Source organism: Oncorhynchus mykiss, chromosome 27, assembly GCF_057628025.1.
Source record: "Oncorhynchus mykiss isolate SJ-2025 chromosome 27, ASM5762802v1, whole genome shotgun sequence".
In the NCBI taxonomy this organism is placed as follows: Eukaryota; Metazoa; Chordata; class Actinopteri; order Salmoniformes; family Salmonidae; genus Oncorhynchus; species Oncorhynchus mykiss.
In genome coordinates, this window is record NC_143048.1 from 37725001 (window position 1) to 37748336 (window position 23336).

General features: G+C 48.0%; 1 pseudogene across 1 annotated transcript in view; it reads right to left on the minus strand.

Moving 5' to 3' along the window:
* The window catches only part of LOC110507945 (uncharacterized), a 101084-nt pseudogene that overhangs the window by 46392 nt on the left and 31356 nt on the right, over window positions 1-23336 (minus strand). The window contains exons 6-7 of the transcript XR_016492502.1: window positions 9134-9270; window positions 4751-4815 (exon numbers count right to left, since the gene is read on the minus strand). The product of XR_016492502.1 is annotated as an uncharacterized LOC110507945 (transcript). The remainder of the gene's footprint in view (window positions 1-4750; window positions 4816-9133; window positions 9271-23336) is intronic.

A 23336-nucleotide genomic window follows, 5' to 3' on the forward strand; every position in this document is an offset into this window, starting at 1 on the left:
ATTTGGGATTGTGCATACCACTGCCTCATCCTTAAACACATCAACCAACACTAGTTCTGCTGAACCCCTTTTAACCTCCACTAGTCTGGAACAGCCTTTACACCCCTAAGAGATAATAGCACCAGTCACTCCCCTGTCACTCCCCGGTCATTCCCCTGTCACTCCACAGTCACTCCCTGGTCACTCCCCGGTCATTCCCCTGTCACTCCACAGTCACTCCCTGGTCACTCCCCGGTCATTCCCCTGTCACTCCACAGTCACTCCCTGGTCACTCCCCGGTCACTCCCCTGTCACTCCCCGGTCGCTCCCCTGTCGCTCCCCTGTCACTCCCCGGTCACTCCCCTGTCACTCCCCGGTCACTCCCCTGTCACTCCCCGGTCACTCCCCGGTCACTCCCCTGTCGCTCCCCTGTCGCACCCCGGTCATTCCCCTGTCACTCCACAGTCACTCCCTGGTCACTCCCCGGTCATTCCCCTGTCACTCCACAGTCACTCCCCGGTCACTCCCCTGTCACTCCCCTGTCGCTCCCCTGTCACTCCCCGGTCACTCCCCTGTCACTCCCCGGTCACTCCCTGTCACTCCCCGGTCGCTCCCCGGTCGCTCCCCTGTCACTCCCCGGTCACTCCCCTGTCACTCCCCGGTCACTCCCCTGTCACTCCCCTGTCGCTCCCCGGTCACTCCCCTGTCACTCCCCTGTCGCTCCCCTGTCGCTCCCCGGTCATTCCCCTGTCACTCCACAGTCACTCCCTGGTCACTCCCCGGTCATTCCCCTGTCACTCCACAGTCACTCCCCGGTCACTCCCCTGTCACTCCCCTGTCGCTCCCCTGTCACTCCCCGGTCACTCCCCTGTCACTCCCCGGTCACTCCCCTGTCACTCCCCGGTCACTCCCCGGTCACTCCCCTGTCACTCCCCGGTCACTCCCCTGTCACTCCCCTGTCGCTCCCCTGTCGCTCCCCGGTCACTCCCCTGTCACTCCCGGGTCACTCACCTGTCACTCCCCGGTCACTCCCCTGTTGCTTCCCTGTCACTCCCCGGTCACTCCCCTGTTGCTTCCATGTCACTCCCCGGTCACTCCTCGTCACTCCCCTGTCACTCCCTCTCACTCCCCTGTCACTCCCCTGTCACTCCCCGGTCACTCCCCGTCACTCCCCGGTCACTCCCCGTCACTCCCCGTCACTCCCCGGTCACTCCCCGTCACTCCCCTGTCACTCCCCGTCACTCCCCTGTCACTCCCCGTCACTCCCCTGTCACTCCCCTGTCACTCCCCTGTCGCTTCCCTGTCACTCCCCGGTCACTCCCCTGTCACTCCCCGGTCACTCCCCTGTCACTGCCCTGTCACTCCCCTGTCGCTCCCCGGTCACTCCCCTGTCACTCCCCTGTCGCTCCCCTGTCGCTCCCCGGTCACTCCTCGTCACTCCCCTGTCACTCCCTCTCACTCCCCTGTCACTCCCCTGTCACTCCCCGGTCACTCCCCGTCACTCCCCGGTCACTCCCCGTCACTCCCCGTCACTCCCCGGTCACTCCCCGTCACTCCCCTGTCACTCCCCGTCACTCCCCTGTCACTCCCCGTCACTCCCTGTCGCTCCCCTGTCGCTCCCCTGTCGCTCCCCGGTCACTCCACAGTCACTCCCTGGTCACTCCACAGTCACTCCCTGGTCACTCCCCGGTCATTCCCCTGTCACTCCACAGTCACTCCCCGGTCACTCCCCTGTCACTCCCCTGTCGCTCCCCTGTCACTCCCCGGTCACTCCCCTGTCACTCCCCGGTCACTCCCCTGTCACTCCCCGGTCGCTCCCCGGTCGCTCCCCTGTCACTCCCCGGTCACTCCCCTGTCACTCCCCGGTCACTGCCCTGTCACTCCCCTGTCGCTCCCCGGTCACTCCCCTGTCACTCCCCTGTCGCTCCCCTGTCGCTCCCCGGTCATTCCCCTGTCACTCCACAGTCACTCCCTGGTCACTCCCCGGTCATTCCCCTGTCACTCCACAGTCACTCCCCGGTCACTCCCCTGTCACTCCCCTGTCGCTCCCCTGTCACTCCCCGGTCACTCCCCTGTCACTCCCCGGTCACTCCCCTGTCACTGCCCTGTCACTCCCCTGTCGCTCCCCGGTCACTCCCCTGTCACTCCCCTGTCGCTCCCCTGTCACTCCCCGGTCACTCCCCTGTCACTCCCCGGTCACTCCCCTGTCACTCCCCGGTCACTCCCCTGTCACTCCCCTGTCGCTCCCCTGTCGCTCCCCGGTCACTCCCCTGTCACTCCCCGGTCACTCATCGGTCACTCCCCTGTCGCTTCCCTGTCACTCCCCGGTCACTCCCCTGTTGCTTCCCTGTCACTCCCCGGTCACTCCTCGTCACTCCCCTGTCACTCCCTCTGACTCCCCTGTCACTCCCCTGTCACTCCCCGGTCACTCCCCGTCACTCCCCGGTCACTCCCCGTCGCTCCCCGGTCACTCCCCTGTCACTCACCTGTCACTCCCCGGTCACTCCCCTGTTGCTTCCCTGTCACTCCCCGGTCACTCCCCTGTTGCTTCCATGTCACTCCCCGGTCACTCCTCGTCACTCCCCTGTCACTCCCTCTCACTCCCCTGTCACTCCCCTGTCACTCCCCGGTCACTCCCCGTCACTCCCCGGTCACTCCCCGTCACTCCCCGTCACTCCCCGGTCACTCCCCGTCACTCCCCTGTCACTCCCCGTCACTCCCCTGTCACTCCCCGTCACTCCCTGTCACTCCCCTGTCGCTCCCCGGTCACTCCACAGTCACTCCCTGGTCACTCCCCGGTCATTCCCCTGTCACTCCACAGTCACTCCCCGGTCACTCCCCTGTCACTCCCCTGTCGCTCCCCTGTCACTCCCCGGTCACTCCCCTGTCACTCCCCTGTCGCTCCCCGGTCACTCCCCTGTCACTCCCCTGTCGCTCCCCGGTCATTCCCCTGTCACTCCACAGTCACTCCCTGGTCACTCCCCGGTCATTCCCCTGTCACTCCACAGTCACTCCCCGGTCACTCCCCTGTCACTCCCCTGTCGCTCCCCTGTCACTCCCCTGTCACTCCCCGGTCACTCCCCTGTCACTCCCCGGTCACTCCCCTGTCACTGCCCTGTCACTCCCCTGTCGCTCCCCGGTCACTCCCCTGTCACTCCCCTGTCGCTCCCCTGTCGCTCCCTGGTCATTCCCCTGTCACTCCACAGTCACTCCCTGGTCACTCCCCGGTCATTCCCCTGTCACTCCACAGTCACTCCCCGGTCACTCCCCTGTCACTCCCCTGTCGCTCCCCTGTCACTCCCCGGTCACTCCCCTGTCACTCCCCGGTCACTCCCCGGTCACTCCCCTGTCACTCCCCGGTCACTCCCCTGTCACTCCCCTGTCGCTCCCCTGTCGCTCCCCGGTCACTCCCCTGTCACTCCCCGGTCACTCATCGGTCACTCCCCTGTTGCTTCCCTGTCACTCCCCGGTCACTCCCCTGTTGCTTCCCTGTCACTCCCCGGTCACTCCTCGTCACTCCCCTGTCACTCCCTCTAACTCCCCTGTCACTCCCCTGTCACTCCCCGGTCACTCCCCGTCACTCCCCGGTCACTCCCCGTCACTCCCCGTCACTCCCCGGTCACTCCCCGTCACTCCCCTGTCACTCCCCGTCACTCCCCTGTCACTCCCCGTCACTCCCCGTCACTCCCCTGTCACTCCCCGGTCACTCCCCTGTCACTCCCCGTCACTCCCCGTCACTCCCCTGTCACTCCCCGGTCACTCCCCTGTCACTCCCCGGTCACTCCCCGTCACTCCCCGGTCACTCCCCGTCACTCCCCGTCACTCCCCCGTCACTCCCCGGTCACTCCCCCGTGACTCCCCGGTCACTCCCCCGTCACTCCCCGGTCACTCCCCCGTCACTCCCCTATCACTCCCCGTCACTCCCCGGTCACTCCCCTGTCACTCCCCTGGTCACTCACCGGTCACTCCCTGGTCACTCACCGGTCACTCCTCTGTCACTCCCCTTTCACTCCCCTATCACTTCCCACTGGGGTGTCTACATCTGTGTGTGCTTGTGTTTTTCCCCAGTGTGGTGTGTGTGTGTGTGTGTGTGTGTGTGTGTGTGTGTGTGTGGTGGGGTGTGTATGTGTGTGTGTGTATATGTGTGTGTATGTGTGTGGTGGGGTGTGTATGTGTGTGTGTATGTGTGTGGTGTGCGGTGGGGTGTGTGTGTATGTGTGTGGTGTGTGGTGTGTGGTGTGTGTGTGTGTATGTGTGTGGTGTGTGTGTATGTGTGTGGTGTGTGTGTGTATGCGTGTATGTGTGTGGTGTGTCTGTATGTGTGTGGTGTGTGTGTATGTGTGTATGTGTGTGGTGTGTGGTGTGGGGTGGGGTGTGTATGTGTATGTGTATGTGTGTGGTGTGCGGTGGGGTGTGTGTGTATGTGTGTGGTGTGTGGTGTGTGGTGTGTGGTGTGTGTGTGTGTATGTGTGTGGTGTGTGTGTATGTGTGTGGTGTGTGTGTGTATGCGTGTATGTGTGTGGTGTGTCTGTATGTGTGTGGTGTGTGTGTATGTGTGTATGTGTGTGGTGTGTGTATGTGTGTGGTGTGTGGTGGGGTGTGTATGTGTGGAGTGTATGTGTGTGGTGTGTGGTCGGGTGTGTGGTGTGTGGTGGGGTGTGTATGTGTGTGGTGTGTGGTGTGTGTGTCTCCCAGTGGGGGGGTGCAGATGTTTCCAGGGTGGAGGTGCTGACTCGTGCCGAGGAGGCTGGTTGTAGCTTCCTACTCCTACTCCCGCCTCCTTGGCGTAGGCGCTGGCTGTGTGTCCTAAGGCATTGGTCTGCAGGGGGTTGGCACCTGCACAGAGAGACAGAGAGAGAGAGAGGGTTAGGGGTCAAAGGTTAGGGGTCAGACTGCAACATTTCGACTGCCCCACAGGGGAGAAAGATGGGTCATATGCCACAGCAGCAGGAGGGTACAGTATATCAGTCACAGTTCAACACACAGATCAACACACAGATCAACACACAGTTCAACATACAGATCAACACACCGATCAACACACCGATCAACACACAGATCAACATACCGATCAACACACAGATCAACACACCGGTCAACACACAGATCAACATACCGATCAACACACTGATCAACACACAGATCAACATACCGATCAACACACAGATCAACACACCGGTCAACACACAGATCAACACACAGTTCAACACACAGATCAACACATAGATCAACACACAGATCCACACACAGGTCAACACACAGATCAACACGCAGATCAACACACAGTTCAACACACAGATCAACATACAGATCAACACACAGATCCACACACAGGTCAACACACAGATCAACACACAGTTCAACACACAGATCAACACACAGATCAACACACAGATCAACACAACGATCAACACACCGATCAACACACAGATCAACACACAGATCAACACACAGATCAACACACCGCTCAACATACCGATCAACACACAGATCAACACACAGATCAACACACAGGTCAACACACAGATCAACATACCGATCAACACACAGATCAACACACAGGTCAACACATAGATCAACACACAGATCAACACACAGATCAACACACAAGTCAACACACAGATCAACATACCGATCAACACACAGATCAACACACAGGTCAACACACAGATCAACACACAGATCCACACACAGATCAACACACCGATCAACACACAGTTCAACACACAGATCAACACACAGATCAACATTCCGATCAACACACAGGTCAACACACAGATCAACACACAGATCAACACACAGATCAACACACAGATCAACATACCGATCAACACACAGATCAACACACCGGTCAACACACAGATCAACACACAGTTCAACACACAGATCAACACACATATCAACACACAGATCCACACACAGGTCAACACACAGATCAACACACAGATCAACACACAGTTCAACACACAGATCAACACACAGATCAACACACAGATCCACACACAGGTCAACACACAGATCAACACACAGTTCAACACACAGATCAACACACAGATCAACACACAGATCAACACAACGATCAACACACCGATCAACACACAGATCAACACACAGATCAACACACAGATCAACACACCGCTCAACATACCGATCAACACACAGATCAACACACAGGTCAACACATAGATCAACACACAGATCAACACACAGATCAACACACCGCTCAACATACCGATCAACACACAGATCAACACACAGATCAACATACCGATCAACACACAGATCAACACACAGATCAACACACAGGTCAACACATAGATCAACACACAGATCAACACACAGATCAACACACAAGTCAACACACAGATCAACATACCGATCAACACACAGATCAACACACAGATCCACACACAGATCAACACACCGATCAACACACAGTTCAACACACAGATCAACACACAGATCAACATACCGATCAACACACAGGTCAACACACAGATCAACACACAGATCAACACACAGATCAACACACAGATCAACACACAGATCAACACACAGGCCAACACACAGATCAACATACTGATCAACACACAGATCAACACACAGGTCAACACATAGATCAACACACAGATCAACACACAGATCAACACACAGGTCAACACACAGATCAACATATCGATCAACACACAGATCAACACACAGGTCAACACATAGATCAACACACAGATCAACACACAGATCAACACACAGGTCAACACACAGATCAACACACAGATCAACACACATGTCAACACACAGATCAACACACAGATCAACACACAGATCAACACACAGGTCAACACACAGATCAACACACAGATCCACACACAGATCAACACACAGATCAACACACAGATCAACACACAGGTCAACACACAGATCAACATATCGATCAACACACAGATCAACACGCAGATCAACACACAGATCAACACACAGATCAACACACAGATCCACACACAGATCAACACACAGATCCACTGGCCCTTCAAGGAGAAAGAGACACATGCCGGAACACACAGCAGGACGTTATTACACACTCTAAAGGGCTAAGCTGACCTCAGGAGAGATGGCACGTGTTACAGTATATATGTGTATGTCAGTGATTGAGAGTGTGTGTGTGTGTGTGAGAGTGTGTGTGTCAGTGATTGAGTGTGTGTGTGTGTGTGAGAGTGTGTGTGTCAGTGATTGAGAGTGTGTATGTCAGTGATTGAGAGTGTGTGTGCGTGAGAGTGTGTGTGTCAGTGATTGAGAGTGTGTGTGTCAGTGATTGAGAGTGTGTGTCAGTGATTGAGAGTGTGTGTGTGTGTGTGTGTGTGTATGTGTGAGAGTGTGTGAGAGTGTGTGAGAGTGTGTGTCAGTGATTGAGAGTGTGTGTCAGTGATTGAGAGTGTGTGTCAGTGATTGAGAGTGTGTGTGTGTGTGTGAGAGTGTGTGTCAGTGATTGAGAGTGTGTGTCAGTGATTGAGAGAGTGTGTGTGTGTGTGTGAGAGTGTGTGTGTGTGAGAGTGTGTGTCAGTGATTGACAGTGTGTGTGTGTGAGAGTGTGTGTCAGTGTTTGGGAGTGTGTGTGTGTGAGAGTGTGTGGCAGTGAGGGATGCTGGTTGTGTTGTCAGTAAGGGTGGTTATCTGTGTGTGTGTTTATCTGTTATGTGTGTGTGTATGTTTACCTGTTGTGTGTTTGTGTGTGTGTGTGTGTGTGTGTGTGTGTGTGTGTGTATAATCGATGCCATACATGGTCGGAGTGTCGGTGTGAGCGAAGACCAGCGAGATTAATCGCCATGGTGATTATAGATAAAAACCTAAACGCCGTCCTGCTCTCAAACCAATCGATCGCAATGATAAAAAACATAAAGGAAAAAAGCAATATAACAGCTGACACACACACCCTCACAGCTCCCCTCACCTACCTCACACACTCTGCCCCCCTCTGTTTCCAACATAATGAATAGCATCATTTAGGCCTTTAATATCAGCCCAACCCTCTGGGCCAAGGATCAACCCTAACGACCACTAACCCTCAGAGAGAAAAAGAGAGCGAGAGAGATAGAGAGATAGAGAGAGAGATGTGCTCACTGCCCACAAAATGAGGTGGAAACTGAGCTGCACTTCCTAACCTCCTGCCCAATGTATGACCATATTAGAGATACATATTTCCCTCAGATTACACAGATCCACAAAGAATTCGAAAACAAATCCAAATTTGAAAAACTCCCATATCTACTGGGTGAAATTCCACAGTGTGCCATCACAGCAGCAAGATTTGTGACCTGTTGCCACGAGAAAAGGGCAACCAGTGAAGAACACACACCATTGTAAATACAACCCATATTTATGCGTATTTATTTTATCTTGTGTCCTTTAACCATTTGTATATTGTTAAAACACTGTATATATATATATATATATAGAATATGACATTTGTAATGTCTTTACTGTTTTGAAACCTCTGTATGTGTAATGTCTACTGTTAATTTTTGTTGTTTTTCACTTTATATATTCACTTTGTATGTTGTCTACCTCACTTGCTTTGGCAATGTTAACACATGTTTCCCATGCCAATAAAGCCCTTGAATTGAATTGAATTGAATTGAATTGAGAGAGAGAGAGAGAGAGGGGGGGAGAGAGAGAGAGAGAGAGAGAAAAAAGAGAGAGATAGAGAGAGGAGGGGGAGAGAGAGAGAGAGAGAGAGAGAGACAAAAAAAGAGAGAGATAGAGAGGAATATATATAGAGAGAGAGAGAGAGAGAGAGAGAGAGAGAGAGAGAAAGAGAGAGAGAGAGAGGGAGAGAGAGAGAGAGAGAGAGAGAGAGAAAGAGAGAGAGAGAGAGAGAAAAAAAAGAGAGAGAGAGAGAGGGGAGAGAGAGAGTTACACACACAGATTCACAAACAAACAATAACTATATTGAAACAGATGCAACACAACTAAAGCAGTACATGTTACAAAACCCCCTTTATTAGGTCCTGCTTCATTAGTAATGCCTATTAGGAGTTGTCTACCTCCCTCCCCTCTGCCTCTGTTCTTCCGTTCCTCTCCCTCTCTATGTCCAGTGCAGCTGGTTAGACAGGGGTCCTGCTGGTCTGTGTGTTTTTGTGTGTGCCCCTGAGTGTCTAACCCCTCTGGTCAGGGCCATGCTCCGCTCCATTACTCTCTGCCAGGCCTTTGGGGCTCTGTGTGGAGCCTGGGGGCTGGGTAGAGAGCTTCCCCAGGCAGGTTGAAGGCTGCTGGGGCAGGGGCCGGCTTGAGTTGGGCCTACAGACGGTGATGGATGGAGGCCTGAGACTAAGGGCCAACTGATGCCAAGAGAGCAAGCCAACGCACAAGGATCACACACACAGGGGAAATAAACACACACACACATCTACCAATACGCAGACGCATACACACACACGCAAGATTTCATCACTGACAGCTGTTATTCATCATGTATGTTTTATTACAGCTCTACTATAAGAGGGTGGATGGGACGAGAGGAGGAGAGGGGGATGAGAGGAGAGGAGAGGAGGAGAGGGGGATGAGAGTAGAGGAGAGGGGGAGGAGAGGAGGAGAGGAGGAGAGGGGGATGAGAGTGTGTGGAGAGGAGGAGGAGAGCAGAGGAGAAGAGGAAAGGGGGAGGAGAGGAGGAGAGGGGGAGGAGAGCAGAGGAGATAAGGAAAGGGGGAGGAGAGGAGGAGAGGGGGAGGAGAGTGTGTGGAGAGGAGTAGGAGAGCAGAGGAGAAGAGGAAAGGGGAGGAGAGGAGGAGAGGGGGAGGAGAGCAGAGGAGAGGAGGAGGAGAGCAGAGGAGAGGAGGAGGAGAGCAGAGGAGAGGAGGAGAGGGGGAGGAGAGGAGGAAAAAGGGAGGAGAGCAGAGGAGCGGAGGAGAAGGGGGGGGCGGAGGAGAGGGGGGAGAGGAGGAGAGGGGGAAAAGAGCAAAGGAGAGGAGGAAAGGTAGAGAAGAGCAGAGGAGAGAGGGGCCAATAGGAATGGAATTGCGAAAACTGAGCTTGGGAAGAAAAGAGACAAGAAACAGCATATCCTGTGTGTGTGTGTGTGTGTGTGTGTGTGTGTGTGTGTGTGTGTGCGTGTGTGTGTGTGTGTGTGTGTGTGTGTGTGTGAGCAAAAGAGAGGGAGGTCACAGATGGATTCTGATTGCCTGCGATAGCGGTGCCGGTCAGGCGTGGTCAGGTCGTCCGGGTAACAACATCTTTAATGTGATTGGTTAAGAATGAATGTTTTTGTTTTGAGAAATGTATCCATTTTATTAGTACATTTAAAAATGTATCAGAGTCAGAAGGGGGGTGGGGGGGTGGGGGGGATGCTATTCCATTAGGTGAGTAGAATTTGTTTAAGCACTTAGATTACTGATTCCCCCCCCCCCCCCCCCTATACTCAGTTAGAGGAAGAGAGGGAGAAAGATTCAGAGAGATGTGTAATCCATCATAAACATAACATTATTCCTGCAACTCAATCATGACAGTGTTGTGTGTCTGCATGCACATCTTACCTAGCATTTAAGACAGCGGTTTAAGATTGTGGGGTTTATCTGGACATTCTTGGGATTTGCAACAACTTTACACATAGCAGTTATTATTTTGATCCATTAATTAAGTGCAGTTTAGTGACTTTCTCATAACAAATGGCAACAATATTTTTTATAAACAATCGCTCTTCAGTTCAATCTCCTTCTAAATTAGTCATCATCTTCATCCAGACTTCACATTCAATATATATATACTTAACCCCTCCCCCCAATACTACTAAAATACTCATATAAATCACATCACACACAGTCTCTCTATTTTCCTGTGGTGTTGCCCCAGGCCAGGCTCTGTGAGAGGGTCAGAGTTCAATTAGGGCTGGAGGGCGGAGGGGCTTACTTGTTTAAGACCCACTGGTGTGTAGAGGGAGAGTAGGAGGGAGGGACGTTCTGCCCTGGGGGAGTGTGTGTTTGGTAGAGGAGCTGAGTCAACGACAGGTGCGAGCACAGAAATACAATCAGTCACTTCCTGTCCATATCAAGGACATGAGGCACACTGTGCATATGTGTCGATGTGTGTGTGTGTGTGTGTGTGCGCGTGTCAGTGTGTGTGTACGTGTGTGTGTGTGTGTGTGTATGTGCGTGACTCACTATTCTCCAGCAGCATGCATACAGCGAGTGGGTCAGTGGCGAGCGTTGCGTAGCGTAGGGCTGTGCAACCACGGAAACCAGCCCTGCTACTTAGCCTGCTACTAAATTCATCCTCCCTGGATACCAACACTGACACACAGAGAGAGATAGAGAGAGAGAGAGGGAGGGGGAGGGGGAGAGAGAAAGAGAGAGGGGGGAGAGTGAAAGCGAGGGGAGAGAGGGAGGGGGGAAGGAGAGAGAGAGAGAGCAATAAATAAAAGTAAGGAAAGAGAGATGAATAAGTCAATTGTAAATTTCTCTGTTCCTGCAGAATTATGAGAGAATCCGTGAAGTTTCTACTTTAAAAATAAAAACAGGGTCAAATCATTAACCCTGATAGTGTGTTCAACAACACTGGGTCAAATCATTAACCCTGATAGTGTGTTCAACAACACTGAAACAAAACATTAACCCTGATAGTGTGTTCAACAACACTGGGTCAAAACATTAACCCTGATAGTGTGTTCAACAACACTGGGTCAAATCATTAACCCTGATAGTGTGTTCAACAACACTGAATCAAAACATTAACCCTGATAGTGTGTTCAACAACACTGGGTCAAATCATTAACCCTGATAGTGTGTTCAACAACACTGAATCAAAACATTAACCCTGATAGTGTGTTCAACAACACTGGGTCAAATCATTAACCCTGATAGTGTGTTCAACAACACTGAAACAAAACATTAACCCTGATAGTGTGTTCAACAACACTGGGTCAAATCATTAACCCTGATAGTGTGTTCAACAACACTGGGTCAAATCATTAACCCTGATAGTGTGTTCAACAACACTGGGTCAAATCATTAACCCTGATAGTGTGTTCAACAACACTGGGTCAAAACATTAACCCTGATAGTGTGTTCAACAACACTGGGTCAAAACATTAACCCTGATAGTGTGTTCAACAACACTGAAACAAAACATTAACCCTGATAGTGTGTTCAACAACACTGGGTCAAAACATTAACCCTGATAGTGTGTTCAACAACACTGAAACAAAACATTAACCCTGATAGTGTGTTCAACAACACTGGGTCAAAACATTAACCCTGATAGTGTGTTCAACAACACTGGGTCAAATCATTAACCCTGATAGCGTGTTCAACAACACTGAAACAAAACATTAACCCTGATAGTGTGTTCAACAACACTGAAACAAAACATTAACCCTGATAGTGTGTTCAACAACACTGAAACAAAACATTAACCCTGATAGTGTGTTCAACAACACTGAAACAAAACATTAACCCTGATAGTGTGTTCAACAACACTGGGTCAAAACATTAACCCTGATAGTGTGTTCAACAACACTGAATCAAAACATTAACCCTGATAGCGTGTTCAACAACACTGGGTCAAATCATTAACCCTGATAGTGTGTTCAACAACACTGAAACAAAACATTAACCCTGATAGTGTGTTCAACAACACTGGGTCAAAACATTAACCCTGATAGTGTGTTCAACAACACTGGGTCAAAACATTAACCCTGATAGTGTGTTCAACAACACTGGGTCAAAACATTAACCCTGATAGTGTGTTCAACAAAACTGAAACAAAACATTAACCCTGATAGTGTGTTCAACAACACTGAAACAAAACATTAACCCTGATAGCGTGTTCAACAACACTGGGTCAAAACATTAACCCTGATAGTGTGTTCAACAACACTGAAACAAAACATTAACCCTGATAGCGTGTTCAACAACACTGGGTCAAAACATTAACCCTGATAGTGTGTTCAACAACACTGAAACAAAACATTAACCCTGATAGTGTGTTCAACAACACTGGGTCAAAACATTAACCCTGATAGCGTGTTCAACAACACTGAAACAAATCATTAACCCTGATAGTGTGTTCAACAACACTGGGTCAAAACATTAACCCTGATAGCGTGTTCAACAACACTGAAACAAATCATTAACCCTGATAGTGTGTTCAACAACACTGGGTCAAAACATTAACCCTGATAGTGTGTTCAACAACACTGGGTCAAAACATTAACCCTGATAGTGTGTTCAACAACACTGGGTCAAATCATTAACCCTGATAGTGTGTTCAACAACACTGAAACAAAACATTAACCCTGATAGTGTGTTCAACAACACTGGGTCAAAACATTAACCCTGATAGTGTGTTCAACAACACTGAAACAAAACATTAACCCTGATAGTGTGTTCAACAACACTGGGTCAAAACATTAACCCTGATAGTGTGTTCAACAACACTGGGTCAAAACATTAACCCTGATAGTGTGTTCAACAACACTGGGTCAAAACATTAACCCTGATAGTGTGTTCAACAACACTGAAACAAAACATTAACCCTGATAGTGTGTTCAACAACACTGAAACAAAACATTAACCCTGATAGCGTGTTCAACAACACTGGGTCAAAACATTAACCCTGATAGTGTGTTCAACAACACTGAAACAAAACATTAACCCTGATAGCGTGTTCAACAACACTGGGTCAAAACATTAACCCTGATAGTGTGTTCAACAACACTGAAACAAAACATTAACCCTGATAGTGTGTTCAACAACACTGGGTCAAAACATTAACCCTGATAGCGTGTTCAACAACACTGAAACAAATCATTAACCCTGATAGTGTGTTCAACAACACTGGGTCAAAACATTAACCCTGATAGCGTGTTCAACAACACTGAAACAAATCATTAACCCTGATAGTGTGTTCAACAACACTGGGTAAAAACATTAACCCTGATAGTGTGTTCAACAACACTGGGTCAAAACATTAACCCTGATAGCGTGTTCAACAACACTGAAACAAATCATTAACCCTGATAGTGTGTTCAACAACACTGGGTCAAAACATTAACCCTGATAGCGTGTTCAACAACACTGAAACAAATCATTAACCCTGATAGTGTGTTCAACAACACTGGGTCAAAACATTAACCCTGATAGTGTGTTCAACAACACTGGGTCAAAACATTAACCCTGATAGTGTGTTCAACAACACTGGGTCAAAACATTAACCCTGATAGTGTGTTCAACAACACTGGGTCAAAACATTAACCCTGATAGTGTGTTCAACAACACTGAATCAAAACATTAACCCTGATAGTGTGTTCAACAACACTGAAACAAAACATTAACCCTGATAGTGTGTTCAACAACACTGAAACAAAACATTAGCCCTGATAGTGTGTTCAACAACACTGGGTCAAAACATTAACCCTGATAGTGTGTTCAACAACACTGGGTCAAATCATTAACCCTGATAGTGTGTTCAACAACACTGGGTCAAATCATTAACCCTGATAGCGTGTTCAACAACACTGGGTCAAATCATTAACCCTGATAGTGTGTTCAACAACACTGGGTCAAAACATTAACCCTGATAGTGTGTTCAACAACACTGGGTCAAATCATTAACCCTGATAGCGTGTTCAACAACACTGGGTCAAATCATTAACCCTGATAGCGTGTTCAACAACACTGGGTCAAATCATTAACCCTGATAGTGTGTTCAACAACACTGGGTCAAAACATTAACCCTGATAGTGTGTTCAACAACACTGAATCAAAACATTAACCCTGATAGTGTGTTCAACAACACTGAAACAAAACATTAACCCTGATAGTGTGTTCAACAACACTGGGTCAAATCATTAACCCTGATAGCGTGTTCAACAACACTGGGTCAAATCATTAACCCTGATAGTGTGTTCAACAACACAGGGTCAAAATATTAACCCTGATAGTGTGTTCAACAACACTGAAACAAAACATTAACCCTGATAGTGTGTTCAACAACACTGGGTCAAAACATTAACCCTGATAGTGTGTTCAACAACACTGGGTCAAAACATTAACCCTGATAGTGTGTTCAACAACACTGAAACAAAACATTAACCCTGATAGTGTGTTCAACAACACTGAAACAAAACATTAACCCTGATAGTGTGTTCAACAACACTGAAACAAAACATTAACCCTGATAGTGTGTTCAACAACACTGGGTCAAAACATTAACCCTGATAGCGTGTTCAACAACACTGAAACAAAACATTAACCCTGATAGTGTGTTCAACAACACTGAATCAAAACATTAACCCTGATAGTGTGTTCAACAACACTGAAACAAAACATTAACCCTGATAGTGTGTTCAACAACACTGGGTCAAATCATTAACCCTGATAGCGTGTTCAACATCACTGGGTCAAATCATTAACCCTGATAGCGTGTTCAACAACACTGGGTCAAATCATTAACCCTGATAGTGTGTTCAACAACACTGGGTCAAAACATTAACCCTGATAGCGTGTTCAACAACACTGAAACAAAACATTAACCCTGATAGTGTGTTCAACAACACTGAAACAAAACATTAACCCTGATAGTGTGTTCAACAACACTAGCCCTGATAGTGTGTTCAACAACACTGGGTCAAAACATTAACCCTGATAGTGTGTTCAACAACACTGAATCAAAACATTAACCCTGAAGTGTGTTCAACAACACTGGGTCAAAACATTAACCCTGATAGTGTGTTCAACAACACTGAAACAAAACATTAACCCTGATAGTGTGTTCAACAACACTGGGTCAAAACATTAACCCTGATAGTGTGTTCAACAACACTGAAACAAAACATTAACCCTGATAGTGTGTTCAACAACACTGGGTCAAATCATTAACCCTGATAGTGTGTTCAACAACACTGGGTCAAAACATTAACCCTGATAGTGTGTTCAACAACACTGGGTCAAAACATTAACCCTGATAGTGTGTTCAACAACACTGAAACAAAACATTAACCCTGATAGTGTGTTCAACAACACTGAAACAAAACATTAACCCTGATAGCGTGTTCAACAACACTGGGTCAAAACATTAACCCTGATAGTGTGTTCAACAACACTGAAACAAAACATTAACCCTGATAGTGTGTTCAACAACACTGGGTCAAAACATTAACCCTGATAGCGTGTTCAACAACACTGAAACAAATCATTAACCCTGATAGTGTGTTCAACAACACTGGGTCAAAACATTAACCCTGATAGCGTGTTCAACAACACTGAAACAAATCATTAACCCTGATAGTGTGTTCAACAACACTGGGTCAAAACATTAACCCTGATAGTGTGTTCAACAACACTGGGTCAAAACATTAACCCTGATAGCGTGTTCAACAACACTGAAACAAATCATTAACCCTGATAGTGTGTTCAACAACACTGGGTCAAAACATTAACCCTGATAGCGTGTTCAACAACACTGAAACAAATCATTAACCCTGATAGTGTGTTCAACAACACTGGGTCAAAACATTAACCCTGATAGTGTGTTCAACAACACTGGGTCAAAACATTAACCCTGATAGTGTGTTCAACAACACTGGGTCAAAACATTAACCCTGATAGTGTGTTCAACAACACTGGGTCAAAACATTAACCCTGATAGTGTGTTCAACAACACTGAATCAAAACATTAACCCTGATAGTGTGTTCAACAACACTGAAACAAAACATTAACCCTGATAGTGTGTTCAACAACACTGAAACAAAACATTAGCCCTGATAGTGTGTTCAACAACACTGGGTCAAAACATTAACCCTGATAGTGTGTTCAACAACACTGGGTCAAATCATTAACCCTGATAGTGTGTTCAACAACACTGGGTCAAATCATTAACCCTGATAGCGTGTTCAACAACACTGGGTCAAATCATTAACCCTGATAGTGTGTTCAACAACACTGGGTCAAAACATTAACCCTGATAGTGTGTTCAACAACACTGGGTCAAATCATTAACCCTGATAGCGTGTTCAACAACACTGGGTCAAATCATTAACCCTGATAGCGTGTTCAACAACACTGGGTCAAATCATTAACCCTGATAGTGTGTTCAACAACACTGGGTCAAAACATTAACCCTGATAGTGTGTTCAACAACACTGAATCAAAACATTAACCCTGATAGTGTGTTCAACAACACTGAAACAAAACATTAACCCTGATAGTGTGTTCAACAACACTGGGTCAAATCATTAACCCTGATAGCGTGTTCAACAACACTGGGTCAAATCATTAACCCTGATAGTGTGTTCAACAACACAGGGTCAAAACATTAACCCTGATAGTGTGTTCAACAACACTGAAACAAAACATTAACCCTGATAGTGTGTTCAACAACACTGGGTCAAAACATTAACCCTGATAGTGTGTTCAACAACACTGGGTCAAAACATTAACCCTGATAGTGTGTTCAACAACACTGAAACAAAACATTAACCCTGATAGTGTGTTCAACAACACTGAAACAAAACATTAACCCTGATAGTGTGTTCAACAACACTGAAACAAAACATTAACCCTGATAGTGTGTTCAACAACACTGGGTCAAAACATTAACCCTGATAGCGTGTTCAACAACACTGAAACAAAACATTAACCCTGATAGTGTGTTCAACAACACTGAATCAAAACATTAACCCTGATAGTGTGTTCAACAACACTGAAACAAAACATTAACCCTGATAGTGTGTTCAACAACACTGGGTCAAATCATTAACCCTGATAGTGTGTTCAACAACACTGGGTCAAAACATTAACCCTGATAGCGTGTTCAACAACACTGAAACAAAACATTAACCCTGATAGTGTGTTCAACAACACTGAAACAAAACATTAACCCTGATAGTGTGTTCAACAACACTAGCCCTGATAGTGTGTTCAACAACACTGGGTCAAAACATTAACCCTGATAGTGTGTTCAACAACACTGAATCAAAACATTAACCCTGAAGTGTGTTCAACAACACTGGGTCAAAACATTAACCCTGATAGTGTGTTCAACAACACTGAAACAAAACATTAACCCTGATAGTGTGTTCAACAACACTGGGTCAAAACATTAACCCTGATAGTGTGTTCAACAACACTGGGTCAAAACATTAACCCTGATAGTGTGTTCAACAACACTGAAACAAAACATTAACCCTGATAGTGTGTTCAACAACACTGGGTCAAAACATGAACCCTGATAGTGTGTTCAACAACACTGGGTCAAAACATTAACCCTGATAGTGTGTTCAACAACACTGGGTCAAAACATTAACCCTGATAGTGTGTTCAACAACACTGAATCAAAACATTAACCCTGATAGTGTGTTCAACAACACTGAATCAAAACATTAACCCTGATAGTGTGTTCAACAACACTGAAACAAAACATTAACCCTGATAGTGTGTTCAACAACACTGAATCAAAACATTAACCCTGATAGTGTGTTCAACAACACTGGGTCAAAACATTAACCCTGATAGTGTGTTCAACAACACTGAATCAAAACATTAACCCTGATAGTGTGTTCAACAACACTGAATCAAAACATTAACCCTGATAGTGTGTTCAACAACACTGAAACAAAACATTAACCCTGATAGTGTGTTCAACAACACTGAATCAAAACATTAACCCTGATAGTGTGTTCAACAACACTGAATCAAAACATTAACCCTGATAGTGTGTTCAACAACACTGGGTCAAAACATTAACCCTGATAGTGTGTTCAACAACACTGAATCAAAACATTAACCCTGATAGTGTGTTCAACAACACTGAAACAAAACATTAACCCTGATAGTGTGTTCAACAACACTAGATCATGTGTTGTAATGATACTCTCTCTTCTAGTTTTCTTCATTAGACACACACAGCCCTTCCTTCTCTCGCGCCCCTCCCTCTTTCTACCCATCACTTTGTTTTCCCCTTCCAACCACCACTCATCATCCTCCCTGCCTCTCTTTTCTCCTACACCCTCCATCTCTCTCATCGTCTCCCTCCATCTCTTTCCCTGGAACTTTGTCCCTTCACTACCATCTTCTAACCTCCCTCCCTCCCTCCCTCCCTCCCTCCCTCCCTCCCTCCCTCCCTCCCTCCCTCCCTCCCTAACCTCCCTTCCTAACCTCCCTCCCTCCCTAACCTCCCTCCCTAACCTCCCTCCCTCCATAACCTCCCTCCCTCCCTAACCTCCCTCCCTCCCTCCATAACCTACCACCCTCCCTCCCTAACCTCCCTCCCTAACCTCCCTCCCTCTCTAACCTCCCTCCCTCCCTCCCTCCCTCCCTCCCTCCCTCCCTCCCTCCCTCCCTCCCTCCCTCCCTCCCTCCCTCCCTCCATAACCTACCTGAAGGAACTTTGTCCCTTCACTACCACCTCCCTCCCTCCCTCCCTCCCTCCCTCCCTCCCTCCCTCCCTCCATAACCTCCCTCTCTCCCTCCCTCCATAACCTACCTCCCTCCCTCCCTAACCTCCCTCCCTCCATAACCTCCCTCCCCCCCTCCCTCCCTCCCTCTCTAACCTCCCTCCCTCCATAACCTACCTCCCATCCTCCCTCTCCAACCTCCCTCCCTCCATAACCTACCTCCCTACCTCCCTCCCTAACCTCCCTCCCTCCATAACCTACCTCCCTCCCTCTCTAACCTCCCTCCCTCCATAACCTACCTCCCTCCCTCCCTCCCTCTCTCCATCACCTAATCCCCCTCACTTTCTTCCTCTCCCTCTCTCCCTCCATCACCTAACCCCCCTCCCTCTCCCTCTCTCTCTCTGACAGGCTGGCTGGTGTGTATATGGATGTCTGAGAGGGATAATCACAGCAAACTCAATAAAGCGTTGCGCAGGCCCGGCTAGCCCATCTATCAGCGCGCGTCAGGGAAATGCTTCCCCGCGCAACGCCACCCCTCGTGGACCCAAACCTGACAGCTATATAAATGTGTGCAATATACATATCACATATAAATATGTCTGCAGAGCCAGCAGAGGCTGAGGGTCTGAGTGTGTGCGTGTGTGTGTGTGTGTGTGTGTGTGTGTGTGTGTGTGTGTGCTTCCACAGGAAACAAATAAAACACAACGCCACCACCAGAAAGTAAATAAATGAATAAAATAATAAATAAATAAATAAAATAATAAATAAATAAACAAAATTATGGAACGAATGAAACGCTTACATATATGCAAATATGGGAGGGGCTCATAATGTCTGTGTCTACAGTTAGAATTCATCTATGTAATAACAAACTAACGACCAGGGCCCAGTGTGGGTGTGTGATATCTATCTATCTATCTATCTATCTATCTATCTATCTATCTATCTATCTATCTATCTATCTATCTATCTATCTATCTATCTATCTATCTATCTATCTATCTATCTATCTATCTATCTAGCTCCAATGGGTAGAAAATGGGTAGCGTAGACTCCAACCCCCTAACCCTCCAGTGTTGAGGGTGCTAGGGGACATTTCTCGCCTCTGTGTGTGTGTGTGTGAACTCCTTCAGCAGAGCGGACCGACCCGGTGGAGTCACCAACGCGTCAAATGACACACTTTTCCCATGGCAACGGAGTTCACCTTGACCCCAGCAACATTCCAGGTACCGTCTCTCAGTCTACACCTTCCGTCTACACCCTCCTCCACCCCGGAGGCCCGGACACAGATCTCCCCACTGGCGCACCAAACCCCTCATCCTGCCGCCACCACACACCCCACCATGAACCCGATAACATCTTCACATAGATATCTGGGACCAAGCTAACCTGGTAGCTTTTTTCAGAGGATGATGATCTGGTTGTGTTTGTTTTGTCTGTCAGCACTCATCAATTTATGCTTTTGAGTAATACAGTGCTGGTAAACTGACTAACATTGTGGGCTGTATATGACAGAAAAACAACACAAAATCATGACCAACCTATGACTGCACAGAGTGTGTGTGAATGTGTAAGGGTTAAAGGGAGTGTGTGAAAGTGTGTTTTAAATTTTTTAAATGTATTTATTTTTTACCTTTATTTTACTAGGCAAGTCAGTTAAGAACAAATTATTATTTTCAATGATGGCTTAGGAACAGTGGGTTAACTGCCAGTTCAGGGGCAGAACGACAGACTTGTACCTTGTCAGCTCGGGGATTCAAACTTGCAACCTTTCGGTTACTAGTCCAACCTTTCGGTTACTAGTCCAACGCTCTAACCACTAGGCTACCCTGCCGCCCTGCTACCCGTGTTAGCCCTAGTGAGAGTGTGTTAGCCCTTGTGAGAGTGTGTTAGCCCTTGTGAGAGTGTGTTAGCCCTTGTGAGAGTGTTTTAGCCCTAGTGAGAGTGTGTTAGCCTTAGTGAGAGTGTGTTAGCCTTAGTGAGAGTGTGTTAGCCTTAGTAAGAGTGTGTTAGCCTTAGTGAGAGTGTGTTAGCCTTAGTGAGAGTGTGTTAGCCCTCGTGAGAGTGTTTTAGCCCGAGTGAGAGTGTGTTAGCCCCAGTGAGAGTGTGTTAGCCCCAGTGAGAGTGTGTTAGCCTTAGTGAGAGTGTGTTAGCCCTTGTGAGAGTGTTTTAGCCCCAGTGAGAGGGTGTTAGCCTTAGTGAGAGTGTGTTAGCCCCAGTGAGAGTGTGTAGGCCCTAGTGAGAGTGTGTTAGCCCGTGTGAGAGTGTGTTAGCCCCAGTGAGAGTGTTAGCCCCAGTAAGAGTGTGTGAGAGTGTTAGCTCCAGTGAAAGTGTGTTAGCCCCAGTGAAAGTCTGTTAGCTCCAGTGAGAGTGTGTTAGCCCCAGTGAAAGAGGTGTTAGCCCCAGTGAGAGTGTGTTAGCCCTAGTGAGAGTGTGTTATCCCCAGTGAGAGTGTGTTAGCCCCAGTGAGAGTGTGTTAGCCCGAGTGAGAGTGTGTTAGCCCCAGTGAAAGTGTGTTAGCCCCATTGAGAGTTAGTGAGAGTGTGTTAACTCCAGTGAAAGTGTGTTAGCCCTAGTGAGAGTGTGTTAGCCCTAGTGAGAGTGTGTTAGCCTTAGTGAGAGGTTGTTAGCCTTAGTGAGAGTGTGTTAGCCCCAGTGAGAGTGTGTTAGCCCTAGTGAGAGTGTGTTAGCCCGAGTGAGAGTGTGTTAGCCCCAGTGAGAGTGTTAGCCCCAGTAAGAGTGTGTGAGAGTGTTAGCTCCAGTGAGAGTGTGTTAGCCCCAGTGAAAGTCTGTTAGCTCCAGTGAGAGTGTGTTAGCCCCAGTGAAAGTGGTGTTAGCCCCAGTGAGAGTGTGTTAGCCCTAGTGAGAGTGTGTTCTCCCCAGTGAGAGTGTGTTAGCCCCAGTGAGAGTGTGTTAGCCCTAGTGAGAGTGTGTTAGCCTGAGTGAGAGTGTTAGCCCGAGTGAGAGTGTGTTATCCCCAGTGAGAGTGTGTTAGCCCTAGTGAGAGTGTGTTATCCCCAGTGAGAATGTGTTATCCCCAGTGAGAGTATGTTATCCCCAGTGAAAGTGTGTTATCCCCAGTGAGAGTGTTAGCCCCAGTGAGTGTGTTAGCCCCAGTGAGAGTGTGTTAGCCCCAATGAGAGTGTGTTAGCCCCAGTGAGAGTATGTTAGCCCCAGTGAGAGTGTGTTAGCCCTAGTGAGAGTGTGTTAGCCCCAGTGAAAGTGTTAGCCCTAGTGAGAGTTAGTGAGAGTGTGTTAGCTCCAGTGAAAGTGTGTTAGCCCAAGTGAAAGTGTGTTAGCCCTAGTGAGAGTGTGTTAGCTCCAGTGAGAGTGTGTTAGCCCTAGTGAAAGTGTGTTAGCCCTAGTGAGAGTGTGTTAGCCCTAGTGAGAGTATGTTATCCCCAGTGAAAGTATGTTATCCCCAGTGAGAGTGTTAGCCCCAGTGAGTGTGTTAGCCCCAGTGAGAGTGTGTTAGCCCCAATGAGAGTGTGTTAGCCCCAGTGAGAGTATGTTAGCCCCAGTGAGTATGTTAGCCCCAGTGAGAGTATGTTAGCCCCAGTGAGAGTGTGTTAGCCCTAGTGAGAGTGTGTTAGCTCCAGTGAAAGTGTGTTAGCCCAAGTGAAAGTGTGTTAGCCCTAGTGAGAGTGTGTTAGCCCTAGTGAAAGTGTGTTAGCCCTAGTGAGAGTGTGTTAGCCCGAGTGAGAGTGTGTTAGCCCCAGTGAGAGTGTTAGCCCCAGTAAGAGTGTGTGAGAGTGTTAGCTCCAGTGAGAGTGTGTTAGCCCCAGTGAAAGTCTGTTAGCTCCAGTGAGAGTGTGTTAGCCCCAGTGAAAGTGGTGTTAGCCCCAGTGAGAGTGTGTTAGCCCTAGTGAGAGTGTGTTCTCCCCAGTGAGAGTGTGTTAGCCCCAGTGAGAGTGTGTTAGCCCTAGTGAGAGTGTGTTAGCCTGAGTGAGAGTGTTAGCCCGAGTGAGAGTGTGTTAT